Source organism: Adelges cooleyi, unplaced genomic scaffold, assembly GCF_023614345.1.
Source record: "Adelges cooleyi isolate 19-005CV unplaced genomic scaffold, UGA_ACOO_1.1 ACOO_flye_CR_arks_rails_tigmint_CR_PRNA_2, whole genome shotgun sequence".
Lineage (NCBI taxonomy): Eukaryota > Metazoa > Arthropoda > Insecta > Hemiptera > Adelgidae > Adelges > Adelges cooleyi.
The window spans coordinates 7,451,252-7,468,533 of NW_026095860.1; the positions used below are offsets into that span (position 1 = coordinate 7,451,252).

A 17,282-nucleotide genomic window follows, 5' to 3' on the forward strand; every position below is an offset into this window, starting at 1 on the left:
GGCCTTGTAAAATGTGCACAGTGGTTTCGCCGTTCCATTGGCAAACCATATTTTAAAAATCTTTTGTCGGCCCGCCCTAGCACAAAGTGTTTCACTCTGAAGAGCCAGCGGAGATTCAGAAAAAAGGTTTCTCTCATTCGTGGATCTTATCGTTTCCTCTTACGATGCAGTAGACCCGAACTGGCGTGCTTACACTAATCCCGACACACAAGGGAACTTATTGGTACCCCAGGGACGAAACGCAACTACATTTACTCAGTGTAACAGTTTTATCCGTGAATGGGCGAGTACACTAAAATCCAGTCAGCGTAACTATTTCCTATTGTCTATGACCGTTTCGCCTTCTTTTGTTTTCATTCCCTTTTTTTTCTACCCTCCCCTTCCCCCTAATCTTTCTTCCCTCGTTACTTCTCTGTCCTTCTCCGTCGAACGTTTGTACGTTAAGTAGTAACATTTTAAAAGTATAATAATAATCGTTAACTAAAATAAGTTACAGACCAATTTAAATTAACGCGATCCGCACCAGTTTACTTCACTGACTACCACAACAATATCCATACTATTAATTATACATCATCATAATGTTTGTATGTTAGTTTTATTTTAGCCGACAATATTTAAAAACAAAGCAACATATAGACTATATTTTTTTTTTATATTTAGCGAGTAAAATGTGAATTCTGTCCGAAAAATAATCCCAAACCTTGCAGCTTGCTTGATTGAAAGCAATTGTCATACTCGCATAACATGCCATTGGAACTCGAAAAATGCACTAAACTAATAATTATATAAATAATAATCCGCTCGTATACTAATATAAGCACTAGATATACAGGTCATATACAAACTACATAAAGACTATTTATATATTGTTATCCCGATAATGGCAATCAAAATCAAGATTGGGCGAGTTTTTCAAGTAAACTTTTATTTGATTATAGAATTATTACTGATGTTGTAAACAATCAAAATGAACAAAATAATACTAACGAAATTTATTCATAACACAGATTACTACTCTCAAGTATAAAGAAATTATTAATAGAAAAAAATTCTTGTTTCTAAAAAAAAGCCAGTTGTAATAAATTATTATATAAAATGTGTCGGTGTATACGAAAAATGTTCATTTTTTTTTCTTAGATTTTCTTTTGTTATTCAACAAATATTAAACCAATTCATTATATTTTTTTAACCATGTGAGGCTAAACTTGATCGTTGAATTGATATAGAGAGATTAAGTGCAATATTTTATCAATGAAAATAAAATCCCAAATGTTACTATAATATAATATATAATAACAAATTTTAAACATATAAAATAGGTATTCTAAGTTCATCATTACTTGGTTTGAATTCTGTTTGTGAACGGATAATATTTGCGTTTTCCTACCAACAGAAGTATCAGTTAGCAATTTAATAGTTTAGATTATAGTTGGTTGCCAGCCAAACCCTACCTATACAATTTTGAGACCCGGTCCATAAGAAGAAACAGTCAGTAATAAGAGAGTCGAACTACCCGGCGATGGTGTTAATACCACTAAAAACTGAACTCATTCGGCAGCAGAAGGTCGTGGCCATTATTATAAAAGAAAAAACGCATAGGCAATGCTAGATAATTCCATAAAATAGTAGTGACAGTTTATTATTGTTTTTATTAGTTATTCCTTGTTAATAACTAGCAACTTATTTTAATGGAAAAGTATAGATTTTTAAGTTATTTTATCTCTAAACGTGTAGAATCAGATTCTACATGCAAAACTGTGATAACCTAAAATCAACATTTTGGACCCACTATATTACAAACTTTTCATCTAAAACTACTGCAAACTAATTATGAATTTCGATTTGGTCACTTAATAGAAGTTAAAAACTAAACTTTTGCAGTCACTTTGAAAAAAAACACATTAGTTTCTGATTAGTTCATAACCAGATAAAACAAAATAAGTTCGATGTAATTCAAATTAAATATATGACCCAAATATTTTAAGTAGCTAAGGAATCTACATTTTTCATCAAAAACTACTCGTTATAATTTTAACCGTACTTTGGAACGTGTAATTCGACAAAAGTTTTGAAAAAAAATTACATTTTTGAATACATGCCTTGAAATTGTGCCACAATAGATGCCTGAAGTTTTTTCATAGAGTATTTTATGAGAACGAAAAAAAAGGGGGCCGTCTGCATTATAATAATAAAAAAAACGTATTATCAAAATAGATACCTTTTTGTTATATGAGTTTTACAATAGCTTTGATTAGGTTTTATTGGAAAAGTGCTTACATAATGCACCTCAATAAATGGTAGTGAAGAGCCCCACAAAGAAGTAATTTACATGTTTTCTTTTGATTAGTAGGAAATAGGAATATAGTGCATTGCAATAATGATCACCAGTTAAATTTTAGTAAAAAATATTTTTATTTGTGTTCGTTTTCGTTTGAATTTTCAAAAATTAATATTTTTTGGGTTATTTGAGAAAAATATAAAAAAATATTTCAGTATCATTTGACCCTTGGCAAGATTCCCTCGAAAGTAAAACAGATTTTAACATGTTAAATGGATCATGAGAGTTTAAGGTAGGTTATCTTTTAAAGCACTCTGACGAACAACCACGTTGCATGGTTTTTTTTTCAAAAAGACCATAACCAGATGTATAAATATTAAAAAATGGTATTGTGTTGTATTTTATGGTGTCAGACTTCCTCAATTATTAAAAAAAACTGATCGTTATCTAACAAACCATTAATTTAGAAGTCACACGTTAGGCATTGTCACGATAAACAGAAATGCTAATATATATTATTAGGTAAACTACGCATCAAAAGACCGTAAGTTTCTAAAAAAATATTTTTTTTTATTCGTATCCATAGTTTATTCAAGCGTAAATGAACCCAAAAAATTAACATATTTTGTTTAGTTGAACGAACTGCAAATTAAATAATGATATTTGATTCATTTGTACTTTTAGGTTATTGTAAATAATTACATAATTTGAAATACTATGTATAGTATAGGTAAGTATTGAATATATAGTTGACAAAATAAAAGCTCTTGCGCTTTTAAATTTACCACGATAGCATACAATCGATAAATGATAACGATTATTCTAAACATTTTGTATTAGACAATATTTTTATCGGTATGCTATTTTGCTGACACTATTTTTTGCTTTCTTATTGACAAACTTTTTTTTTTTAGATTCATTTTAAGGCCACACCTCTAAGTAGGCTTGTGCTAGTTATCGTGAATATAATAATCTACTTAGCCGGCAACCCGATCCTGATTGCAATGCTAAATAACTCTAAGCCGTCACGTTTCACAATTCTTTATATTGATTATATTATTATCTAACCTCTAAACTAAGAATAGTAGCTTACCTGGAATAGCCTTACAATACGATTATATTTCGAAGGACCGTACCAAAAACCATCGATATTATAATGTATTGATGGCTTATTTCCATAATATTATACATTATATGTTCATTTTTTACGAAAATGAGTTTGTTGTATAGTTTGATTACAACAAACGAAAAAGAAAAAGGAGTTAAGTTTTAGTTTTAACAATAAAATTGAATCCGCTAAAAAGCGTAGAAAAATGTTGCAAGTATTAAATAAGTACTCAACATTCCAACAAATTTTAAGGTTTTCGTTTTCATCTACTTACAATCACTATTTAAAATCCGCGACAATTAGTATTGTAGTTATTAGTATTTATCCGTAAAATTAGTATAGTTTTTACAATAGAATTTGTTTTATCTGAAAAACACTAAAACTTTATCTTTTAAAATTTTAAAATGAGATATTCGATACATCACATTGTTTTTTATTACAAACTAAGCAAATAAAAAGTATTAAATACATAGATAACAATTTTGTATGTTCCAACTAAAAAAAAAAACATTACATGACATTAGCTGTGTTCAGTGTTGTATACTCGTATGTATACATTATTCTTAAATAATTCAAATAACATATAATAAATAAATTGTAATGTAACAATTTAATAACATGAATATACCCTTAGGGTGTTGAAGCCTGAAGGGTACAAGAGAAAAATGTTTTTAATTTTACCTTCTTTTTCATAAAACCTCTTTCGAATTGATTAATAATTTTTTCCCTAATATAATTGAAATATATATAGAAAGAAAATAATTAATATTGTCAGTTATAGAACACATTGAAATATTTTCAATTTGCTCTTCAGTGAAATTTTATGAGTATTACTATATCATTTTGGCTCTCACCACGTGAATTATTCGTACAAAAATAATATAATTTTAAAAAAATGTCTTGAAAAATTATCATTTTATACATAAAATATTTTGAAATTAATAGGCGTCGTTATGATGACTCAAACAAAAATGTATTTTAACTTTTTTCCGCTTCAAGTTTTGATTTTTTTTTCTTTTTTATTGTTATTGCGATTCTTAGCGGCCTTCACAACCCAAATTTAAATATACAATTTTTTTTTATCTGAAACCATCTCACTACGATTATTTTATTTTAATACTAGCACCACACGAGTGCATACCGGCTGTTAAACGCTTGCGCCTCGAACCTTTGACGGTCCACAGACCGGCGATCCTACTCGTTAAGTCCACAGTGCAACCCCAACCGTTACCCTCGTGAGTTTATCATCTGACAACTCTTTGCGGGAAAAATACGACTTCAAGCTACAACATAGAATGTAAGTACATTTATAATAGTTTCATAATTCCATTCCATCCCTTAAAAGTTTAACTGTTCTCCAGTTTTCACTGTATTGTAGTGATTAAATTTGCTTTGGTATACATATTAAACATCCAACTACCGAAAACCGAATAATTATTAGATTTAATTAATTCGATTTCTTGGCTTTTTTTTAACAAACCTATAGTTGTTATACATGTATTGTTTTTAACGACCGTTCTGTCCAACTACCCAAAACTGTACAAGACAATCAGTACAACATCAAAAATATTGAACTTTGTTGTAGGCACTAATTAAAAAATTATTACAAGGTGACCTAATTTAAAATAAATAAACTTTGGTTCACGTTTAGTCTTTTAACAAATAGTTGGTAATAAATAATGGTAATTCGTTTATCTACCTATAAAATACCACATACATAAAAAAATGTTAATGTTATTTTGAGAAAAAAAACTGCTACCAGATCCTTGGCGCATAACTTCCTCAAAAACGAATTCTACTCATGTGGATTTGAAATCACGAGAAAACCAAAAAGAAACCTTTATCAAGGTAAAAGGTATAAGGTAAATTCGACAGATAACAGAAGAAATAGTCATAACTTCTTAAATTTTTAACATTAATATTTTATTCAGCCAACCACATGAACTGTGCAAATTGTAGACGTATATGTTCAATAAATCACGAGAAAAATAAAAAGTTCCCATAAAAATGTATTTTTATCACTTGAATAATTTCATCTAGATATTCAAACGAACATACTGATAACATTTTAAGGACAAATTAAAATTCCCTATAGTCGGACAAAGGAATTGCTCTGACGAACAAACTAAACACATACACGGACAGAATGCCAAGTTGTTCTATTTTTGATAATAACACATAAATGGTCTTACTTCCATCCCTATAATAAAAAAAAAATTGTTTTCAAGGAACCTTAGCTTACTTTATGGAATTAAAAACAAATATTGGTAATACATTAAAGACGCATGCTCATAACCTAATTAAAAACCCTAATCTTAATAGCACTTTAATTGCCTACACCAGTAATAGATTAAGCCAATAACATCATAACGCCAACCACTTCATAAATTTAAAAACCACAAGGACTACAAATTACAATCATATACACTTTATAAAAGCCACTCTCTAAAATCCATCACTCAAAAATAGATTGACAACTACTTTACAGTCACCAATTTCTATGTATCCGTCATATATCCTATATATTTATACATAGGTATAGGATACATGACGACCACCCCGACAGAATTACATATGAAATGTATTAAGTCTGTCAGATAATACTAATAGTGATACGTCCAATAGAATGATGTTAAAGCAAACAACTGTTTCCAAGTATGGTAAAACAATTTAAAAATAGAATAGCCTGATATAATTTAAATTAGATAAGTTAATCTTTGTATTTAGTTAAATAATTGCAAGCCCATTGTAATTTGCATCATATTTTGATATATCATAAGAACCACACAATAAATTACAATAAGCTCATTCTAATTGTAACGCACGGTTTGAAGTAGAAACATGTTTTTGTACAAAAATGGAGACGATAGGCGTTGTAAAATTTAAAAAAAATTAAACACCAAAGTAGATACCATTTTGCTGTATTAATACATAAATTTACAAATGTTAGCTTAATGTAAAGTTTTATTGAAAAATTGCCTATACATTGCACCTTAGTAAATGACAGAGAGAGGCCACTTAAAGTTTGAAATTTAAATTAAATTATTAATTTATTTTCTGTTAATTTATTGTAAAACTCACTCAACTCAATTAAACTAATTATTTTATTTTGTCTAAAAAAAAAATAACGTACTAAAATATTAATCTCGTGTTTACCCTAAGATAAATTATAACTTTAAACACAATTATTTTATAAAAATACTGAATATGCCACATTTTACTCGCTGACCATTATTTAATGTTAACTTCAACGTACCTACGCGAGACTTGGCTTTAGAAAGTTTTATCTAATAACGGTTTTGAGAGACATGTCAAAATGTACCTTATACATAATAATATTATCTATCGCTTGGGCATACTAAAGGGAAACGTTCCATTGGGCGATATCCAAATAGCTTTGGGTAACAAGAAGACGAGACCCTGTTGTTTTCGAACAACTTTTGACCGTATGATATATCTGTAAGAATTTATATATAGATGTATATATATATAGTACATTGTCATATATATTATATTTATACATGTTGAGATGATACCGAAAAAGTTGCTGCCATAATCCATATGAATTGACAATACCGTTTTACTGTCTCTGGGTAGACCGCTGCGAATAAATCTTCCAAAATGTTAACGACGTTATTGTCACATATAGATGTCATGTGTTAGAAATGGTTCAACATTTTTGCGTACTTGTAAAATGAGACATTTGAGAAAAAACTTTCTAGACTACTCGGACGATCAATAAAAGGGAGATTTTTTTTAGTGCCTGTCAAACTTGCTTAGATTGTATACGACGTTGAAATTAAAATTAAAGTTTGAATTATATGGAAGCGCAGTAGACTTACTTTGGTACATTATTCAGCCGAACTATAGGAAACACTCGAAGTCTTATCTTTTTATTTTAAACATTAAGCCGAACATTTTTCTCACCAAACAAAAATATGTATTTTAAGTTTCCAAAAGCATTTAAAATCAAAACAAACCGGAGTTTCGTAGTAGTTTATTACGTTACATGTAGTACTTCGAAATTTGTAAGTCTTATTATAAGTGTATTGTTTGTCACCATTTGAAATTTAAGACCAGCGAAAGTTTTATTGAAGCTAAACCATTTAAGTATAAAACGTTGAAACGAAAAATCATCGGGAAATTGTCATTGGGAGATTATAAAACTTTGAGATTCGAAAGTAGTTGACACCACAGAATATTATCGGTTTTTTTTTTTTTTTTTTTGAAATTGCAATTCCGGATCGAAGTTTTTTAACTACGCCATTTGGTACAACTGCCGTACAGTGTATTTGCATTATATTTTTTTCTTCTCTTGTATTTCAGTCTCTTCGAATATTTTTTTCTATAATAACGTCAATTTAATAAAACGCGCGATATTCCTCGGTTCGTATCTTTCGACCTTCATCGATCATGACGTCAACGGCTGTGAATATATTTTTACGAGGACTACACATATTTTATATTTATACACCTCATAATTTTCCTATGCGAATGTAGCATATTTTTACAGGACACGGGTAATAATTATAACGGTCATCATTCTGTTGACACCAGCCATTTTTTACTCGGAAATTTCATGTAAAATAAATGACGGCAGCTCGCTAAATAAGTATGTTTACGTGCAAACGTCTACCACTCATAAATCATTTATTTACGCGTTTTTAGCAAATAATATAAAGTATAAGAATATTTAGTTGATCAGAAGAGGTAAATATATTTGCAGAGGTGAGAACTGGGCTGAAAAGTAAAGGAGCCATACTGGTTGAAAATTATATGACTTTGAGTTGCTGACTTTTTCATCATGTATCAATAGATATTTCTAATTTATATAATAGAATTAGAAAATTAATATTTTTTCAGTCGTGTCATTTAACATTCTTAACTTAATCACAAAATTCAACAGCAATGAGGATTGTAGCTGTACATTACTGTATTCGTATTAATTGAAGTACACTAGTTATTCCTTAGAGAGTATGCAGCAACCCTTTTAAATAAATAGCATTCACAATTTTTTACACTTAATTATTAGTTAATAGGTTTGACACTTATTGATAGAACTTAACTAACTAAGCGCTTCATAACGCGAATACAATTTCCAAAATTATAAATTATTTTCAAAACCGTTTTAGAATTGTATATTAGAATTTCTACAAAATTGGTGCTGTGTAAATAATCAATAGATTGTGTTTAAACTTTAACAGTTTGCTTAAATTGTAATATCCTGAAGTCACAATTTCTTTCCAGTCCGGTTGTCCAATCCAGTATAAAACTTATATATTAGTTTTACTTTTAACGCTTTATTTGAGAAGTATTTAAAGACTGCCTCTGACACTTTGCATCGTGTAGTCTGTAGGTATTTAAATAATATGTCACAATTCTATCAAAACTATGAAATAAATAACAATATTGAAAATAAAATAGTTAAATCCTGATATCTTAGTTATGCATTTATTTTATTTTTAAATACGCCATTTTATATGTTCTAACTAAACAAATTAGTTTAAAGTTTAAACAAAAGTTTTTATAATTCTAAATCAAGTAAAAAATCTTAAAAAAAACTTTGAAGTAACTTAAATGTTTAAACAATTTTGTATTGTTTATCTTGAATTAATACAAAAAAATCATCAATCTTCAATATATTAATTATCTATACATAATAAAGATTATCTTTATAACAATCTATCAATATACACACGTCATTGCACTAGAAATGTATTAAACAAATATATTATTATCAATAAAACTTTTATCCCAATCAGGTATCAACCGGCTTAAAATGAAATTAAAGATCAATTATCCCAATATATTTATTAATCTATCGAAAACACTCATATGTATTATTTTGTATTATTTATATATATATAAGGGACTTAGAATACACTGCCTAATTATAACGCTTTTTCAACTTAGTTTTATAGCTTCTAATGTCATTATTTATTTCGCTATATAATTTTACAAATCCAGCACGCCTATGAAACTTTGTATACGTTAAGACACACTCGATTGCATCAGTGTTCCTACTTAAATTAATTATGTTACGCGAAGTACAATATTCGTTACAATAACAGTACAGTATAAAAATCTTAGTATTTTATTTATACAGCTAGGCATTTACAACATATAATAGGCCAACGCCATTGAAAAATTTACGCACATTTGAATAGTCTAACGCAATTGTATCGGTTGTCAAACTGTTCACGTTTTATAAATAATTTGAGTAACTTATTCATATAATATTGTGTGACACATCCTTCTACGCTCGTTTCAACCCTTCGTGTCACAGAATATTGTCACGACTGAAATACTGTACTTGAAAGCATATGATTGTGTAAATATTTTTACGGGTTTTTTTTTTATCTTTCCTCGGATCGCATATTTTAGGCATTCTGCCAACACGGGATATAATTTACGGCGGGCCCTAATCCCTCTGTATACGTTTAAATGAATGTCAGTAACCATCAGCCGTGTATTACATTTACCACGCCATAGTTCCTTTGTCAGCAGGAAATTTCCCTAAGAAAGTAGTCAAAGTAATATAGTACCACAGTAGGTAAACATAATGCACCCTTTGTTTGTAAATTATTATTATTAAGTGTAGCTGTTCGAATTCAAGTAGTACGTATAAAAACTGGTATCTTTAAGATAAACGCAGTTTCTGCATTTTTGTGTCGTTAAATTGTATATTATTATTATTTTTAAAAACAATTTCTAAAATGGTATTGTACCTATTTACGTCGATCGAGTCTTCTTTTACAGTACGCATTACATACGTTTACATTACAGTACGCATCGGAGATAAAATTAAAACATTACTTTAGGGTAAATCGCTCTTGTGTATAGCCTTCAGGTTAATCATTCAAATTGGAATTCGCCCGTCGATGCGCCTTGAATTAAATTCCCCGTTGGAAACTTTTTAATCGTCCCCCATACCGAAGAGCGGAGCGTCAATTAAAATTCTATCAGTGAAACTTTTACGTTGGTCGTGCGGTGCTACCTTCTACTTATTTTCGATGAACATGACAAAACGGTTGTGGACTTGCAGGTTGCCGGTGCGTCTACAAAAGTTACACGAAAAACAAACCACCGTCAATAACACGGATTAAAAAGATTTCCACTGCTGCTTGCGGTTTTCAAAAAGGGAAACGACTTTATGCATTGTTGTTCGACGAGCCCGGCCGCCGTTGCCCCATAAAACCATTAAATCCCCAACCGCTATGGTGTTGTTGCAGTTTTAAAAGCCTCCCGACGATTTATATCGAAACGAACGACCGCGAGGATGGCAAATTTGAATTATCGTGCATGAGTCGCCCTCCTATTTTTTCCGGGACTGAACATAAAACCACGTCCGAGTGTCCAGGAAAATCCACAGACCCGTTGGCTTTGCAAGCGGTAAACAACAACGTTTCGACCTCCAATAATAATAATAATAATATTTATTCTTTCAACTCGAAAATCGATTTTCAGTTTATTTTAGTTAAACTGCATACATTAAACGCGTAAAAGTAAAATATCACTATAATATGCGACCCGTAAAAATGAGTTTCAAAATTAAGTTTATGCAACAACAAAAAAAAAATTGTCATCTGGTGTAATTACCAAATACATTTTTATCATTTGATTAAAATTATAATTGATAGCAAAATACCCTTTTAAAAACATAACAAAAGCTCCAACCCAGATGGGCGCTAAACATACAACTAATTTGTAACATTTTTTAAAAATAATTTAATTAGTGTGGTTGGTGCATACATTATTTTATTTTAATTTAATTAAATCTACAGAATAAAATTTATTTTAACATTTAAATAGTCGTTATTAGTCATCGAATGTCAGAAAAAATGTAATCAAAAAGACAATAAACCTTTTAGGTTTGTACCAAGTTAATTAAAACATTTCACCATTTTACTTTAAGACGTCACATTTCTTAAATATTCATACTACTATTACTGTTTATATACTGTTTACTATAAACATTTTTTAAAGCTTATAGTGCTTACCATAGACCGCATTAAATTTTCCCAGTAAACAAACAAAACATTCTTTGAAAATAGACGTTAAAAATGTAAAAAAACAAAGTGATTTATAGTATTGTCAGCTACTTGTGATGGTAGAAAGTTTGACGAGTATGTGTAAAAGTTTCAATCAAATTTTACTTGAGGTTACATAAGTTTATGACCAATTTTACATTCACTAACCAACAAAAAGATGGACAACCCTTTTAACTATTAATGTGCAACCCAGACCGAATGGGTATTTCAGATAATCATCATAAGTTTTGGTTTATTCGTTTGATATAGCATCGTTAATGCACTTGGCTCAATAAAACGGATACAGTAAAGTTTTTTAGTTGTATACTGTTTACTTACAATACATAAAGAATATTATTATCTTTTTGTATACGTATTGTTATGGTCAAAAAACTCAACACAAGTTTCATAGCTTCATCAGTCTATTGCAAGAATCTAGATGTAAATATAACTTGTTAACCTTTTTATGTTATGCGTAAAAAACTATTAAAAATATAATAATACATAATATTTATCATAATTCATAAAAAATAGTAATTTTAATAACTTTAAGCTTACAGCTAAACTAAAAGTATTTTTATTCTCCTTCTCGTCGATTTGAGTCGTCTCTTAAAACTAATAAGTATTTTTCTGAAATTTGTATCACCACGGCACGGCTCATAGAAGAAAACTATTAAAAGACGTTTGTTCTTCAGAATATATACCTCAAATAAAATAAGATTTATTTAAGCCAATCATTTTTTACTTAACCAATACCATATTACCCACATGTACGTAATATGCATTTAAAAATAATAATTCTATTTTTAGTTCAATAAAGCTGCCTAATATGTATAAAAATGACCAACAGATTTAAAATTTGAAGCTTTTTTTTGTACTATTATTATGAAAAACTAAACAGGTTGTATAAATCGGAAGTTAAACTTTGGCAACAAGAAAAGCAATCTAGTAATTATATATATTTTCGACCAAAACAATACCTACAAAAAGTAGGTATATTAAAACTGTTGTAAAAACTTTTCTATCCACGCATTAACGTCAGTGAGTAATCATGATTAACTTGTTTTTTTAAAGGGAAACATTATTTATTTATTTTTTTTAGGATTTTTTAAGTATTAATACATTTTTCTAAATTAGATATTCAACACATATTTTGATTATAATCCATACAAAAATAATAAATTAGATAAATCGATCATCTTCGTTGTCATATTCATATGATTACAAATTACCTTTGTCGCATTTTGTTATTATTATTATAATCTTTCCGTCGAGTAAAATGTTGAAAAATCAATAATAGTACTTTTTTACCGGATCCGTAAAATCCATTTTAAATACATAATAGGATTCACCAGAAAAAACAAAATTTTAATTTAAATAAATGTTTTGTATTTAAAAAAATCATACAAACATGGTAATCACACAACATTTTTTCAATTAAAAAAATGTATGTAGTATGCCAATCGTTACTTAAATTATAAATACAAAAAAAATCAAATGTACGTAAAAGAATGGTCAATTTAATAAAAGTTTATAACTATTATTTTTAAAGCATTTTAAAAAGACCTTTTGTTTTAAAATTCGATTGTGTGTAGGGCTCGATGCAAAAACTGTATAATTTAATTTCCAAAAACTTTTCAAAAGAGATTAAAAAAATGTTTTTGTTGAATGTAAATAATCAAATAGCTCTAATTGCTTTGCAGTAAGCTACATAATATAATATTCAGAAATACCTTATTATTTCATAGAAATGTCAAAAAATATAATAATAATATTTCTTTATTACGGAAATAAATTCCAATTACAAATTATAACATTATAATTATTATTAATAACAACAATTTTAAAAATAATAGAACTAATAGACTATATATATATATATATATGTACGTGTGTGTGTGTGTGTGTGTGTGTATGAAAGAAAACATGTATGACGAAAACAAATGTATCGTTAGTAGGAGACGTTCAACCTTTTCAGATCAGTTGAAGTGAATTTTGTTAATTTATTTTTTAATACATTGCTTATTCATATTGATAAATTACAAAAATAAACTTGTCACCATGTTTTGTGTAAAAAAAGCTAAAATGATTTAGCTTTATATAGGTATAATATCCTTACTTAGCTAAAATAACTCAATGGAAAAGTATCCAATATTGTAAATATTTATTTGGCGAACATACTTATACTAAAGTTTAAATATTTATTATTTACTGTTTATCTACGTTTAGTGATATAAAATATTTACAAAAGCTCAATAATTTTATATCGCTGTTCTCGCCTAGTAAGTAATTACAATAATATATGGCAATATTTTCGGTTTACTTAGCTCAATACAATATGATCAACTATTTACAACTTAATACTGCTAAAAAATTTTTTTTAACTTAGCTTTTTTCTAACGAAACAAAGTAAAGGGTTAAAAATAAATAAATAATAAAATGTTACACTTGTTAGAAGTATTTTATTTAAATCAATTAAAAGTTATATACATAATAAAGCTTTTTAATTTGTTTTTAAATACATATATAGGTTTTCTTGCGTTCTTCTATATTTACTTTTAATGTTCAACTTAATATGTAATGTCAACTGGCCTCTCACAGCTAATAGTAAACACAAGCACGTCTTCGAGGGTCTTTTGCCCTTTTTGCTTTCGACATATCCTTACCGAATGTGTTGTAACAGTTCACAGTTGTTTATATACATATATATATATCTTCTTTTTTTTTTGTCTATTATTTTTTCATTTTCATTCGATGTCCATACGCTCCTTCGAGTCTGCGGACCGAAAGAAAAACAATTTTCAAATTATTGCACTAGTGCGGATTAGTCGACGGCGTTCGCCTTAAACAATTCGTATTGAGAAGAAAAAAGGTCAACAGTCGGACGCTATTGGACCCAAAGCTGTGTTCCGCCTTTTACACGCGATTCCAGTGGGACGATTTTTTGCTGACTATAATCCTCCCTTGGGGTGGCCATAATAACACGTGTGAGTCACGGTTTTTCCAAAAACCATACTCCGGCATAATGGAAATTGCGAAAAATACACACACTCATATTTGTAGTACATTTTCATCCTCAGAAATAATGCACATCAACTTTAGTACGGTGCATATAGGAGTCAATCATACAAAGTTAAAAGTTTGATGAATTAGAATCAACTCATCACATAATGATTATTGTTTAATTGTCTTGCATCGTATATCTCGATTCTGATTCGGCACCGTTGCTGCCTATAGACTACATTTACTCGTATTATGGTACGAGCGACATCGGCATAGAACCGCAGACATCCCATAAGATGTAAGGTTTCTTAAACGTTGTCAGACGAAATACACGAAATACTTGAGTAGTAATTATTTATAAATTGGTTGACATTTTTATAGGTTTTGTTTGAAATAGGTTATTTGTATTAGGTTTGCTTAGATTTTAAGAAATATAATAACACTAAATAAAATTTCTACAGTTCTAATGTATAAAAAAAATATATAACAAAAGGTAATTTTTTAATTTGTCAATATAAAGAGCTAGCCACGGTAAACGTTGATAAACAAAACAAACATCATAAACCCTTTCCCCTAGAACTTTTCGGGCAAAGTTTAGTACATTTAGTATAAAAATTAGACTGAAGGTAGATCTAAAGTGGGACTATAACATATACAGTTTTCTTAAAAATCTGTTGTCAAACTTTTATTACTGAGAAAAACCTCAAAAATTACACTTTGGCTGTTGTAAATCTCTAGGTTGCTATGTGTCAGAGAATCCACAGCTAACATTTGAATATATATTTTTCATTATATTGTTAATTGTGATAAATTGATAACACCGGCAACAAACGACCAAGACAGACGACCAACTCTAATCGTGCTCTCCCACTCATTATAGATTTCACAATGCTTTTATCGATTTGTATTTTTACCATTTCGGATTCGCATTGAAGCGAATATTTGAAAGTGGTTTTATCACTAATCCGACTGTACTTTTTTTCAACTTTTGTGACACGATTTCATTAAAATATATGATGTATATTGTGTGTGATATATCTAGCAATTTTCCGGTAGTAAATCAAATACTTGTTGTTTTACGGAAAATTTACTAACAAAAAAAAACCTTATCGGTATCACTGTCTATAACTATTATTTCCAAATTTATCATATAAAGCAAGATTATGCAGCTTTTCCTATCACATACAATTTATGAACAGTGGCCAATCTGGCCAATCTGGTCATAAATTATTAAAACTTCACCAACGTTATCATCTTGTATCAATATTTTGTGTTTTTTCTCGTTTTTACTTTGTCGCGAGTATATTATATAGTTGTCCTATGAAATAATAACTGCACGACGCAAAAGGCGCATTGAACGTTGTGTTCAGGAAAGGGGTCTTATTTTCAGTTCATAAATCTTTTCCAACAACACCGAATATACCCGAGCTAGACGAGAGTTCTAAGTTTTATCGTTGTCGTTCTACACCCAAACACTTATAATAACATCCAAAAAAAAATTTACTATAATTCACTTGGTTTGGTAAGTGTATATAAGAGATCTGTGTTTTGTTGGTGAAAAAAACCACATTTGACATTTCTTCTTGCGTTTGACTTAATATTATTTGTTTTCTAGTTTTATTTTTTTAAGCTTCTGCTACTGGCATTGTGTAAGCTCACCCGTATTATTACCCTATATTACTTCGTAACAAAGCTATTACGTATTATGCACGATTTAAGTTATGATTTAAATGGATTCAAGAAGGTAGTATATGAATTTACATTATCTTTACGGGTAGCAATTTGACACATAAACAAATAAACGAATAAAAATAACTTAATAATAATTCATATTTTTATATTCGAATTACCAATTTAAAAAAAGTAAAACATTATTTTAAAATTTAATCAAACATTTTCAACAAAATATTAACAATACTTCAAAGCAATAACTAAATATTCTTAGTATTTTTTTGGTAAAAAAAATCTTAAACTTTTATAATATAAACACATATAAGATTACCAATAAATGTACCTATACTTATTTACCAAAAAATAAGAAAATGAGATGTATGTGATTTTTTTAATATTCATCATATTAAAAAAAGTCAATAATATATATATATAACATAAAATACATTTATTATAAATTTAAATTTTTTATGCTTCCGGTTCTATGTTGATGATATTGTTAGTAAAATACTAAAAGCGAATACGATTAAAATATTGCATGCTTGCATGCATTTAATGTTTGCCTTAATCACATACGAGCTAATTGAAAAATGTTCGTTTGTTTTACTTAGTAGACTGGAAATTAGCATTCTAAACTTTGGTGACTTTTATTTTCTAAACTCAAAAAATCCATTAGCTGTTCGTATTTTATTGGTAAAAAGAAATATCTTTAATACAATACTAGTTGTTATTTAAAAACCACACGGTTGCGAGAATAGTGAATAATCATGCTTTTAAGTTTGCTATTGTGATATCAAAAGTTTCATGTTTATATACAAAGAAACCAATGCAAGACAGCGTAATAGCAATGATCACAAAAGCACTACACATAATAAGGTTAACAATAGACGTAATGCATTTTTAGTATGATAATTGTATAAAATATATTTCAGAAAAAATTGTACGATTTTTGGCGTTCAATTACTAAATTACTTCTATGAGTCCCCTATTTGTCATATGATGCATCATTGTCTTCATTCCATATACATCTAAACTTAATTTTAACGTTATGATTGTCTCAAAAATGTAGTTCTGGTTGAGTTACAGTCAACAGCGGACTGGCCGAATTGGAAGGTAATATTTACGAGTTTACGATTCACTGTTATAATTTAATTGCGCACCTAAATTTTTACAATTTTTATTATACTTA

General features: G+C 28.7%; 1 protein-coding gene across 1 annotated transcript in view; it reads left to right on the plus strand.

The window, feature by feature from the left end:
• The first annotated feature begins 4,570 nt into the window (after positions 1 to 4,570).
• LOC126834005 (trace amine-associated receptor 1) overlaps positions 4,571 to 17,282 on the plus strand; it is a 40,832-nt gene continuing 28,120 nt past the window's right edge. The window contains exon 1 of the mRNA XM_050565650.1: positions 4,571 to 4,686. The gene's annotated coding sequence lies outside the window, so the exon portion shown is untranslated. The remainder of the gene's footprint in view (positions 4,687 to 17,282) is intronic.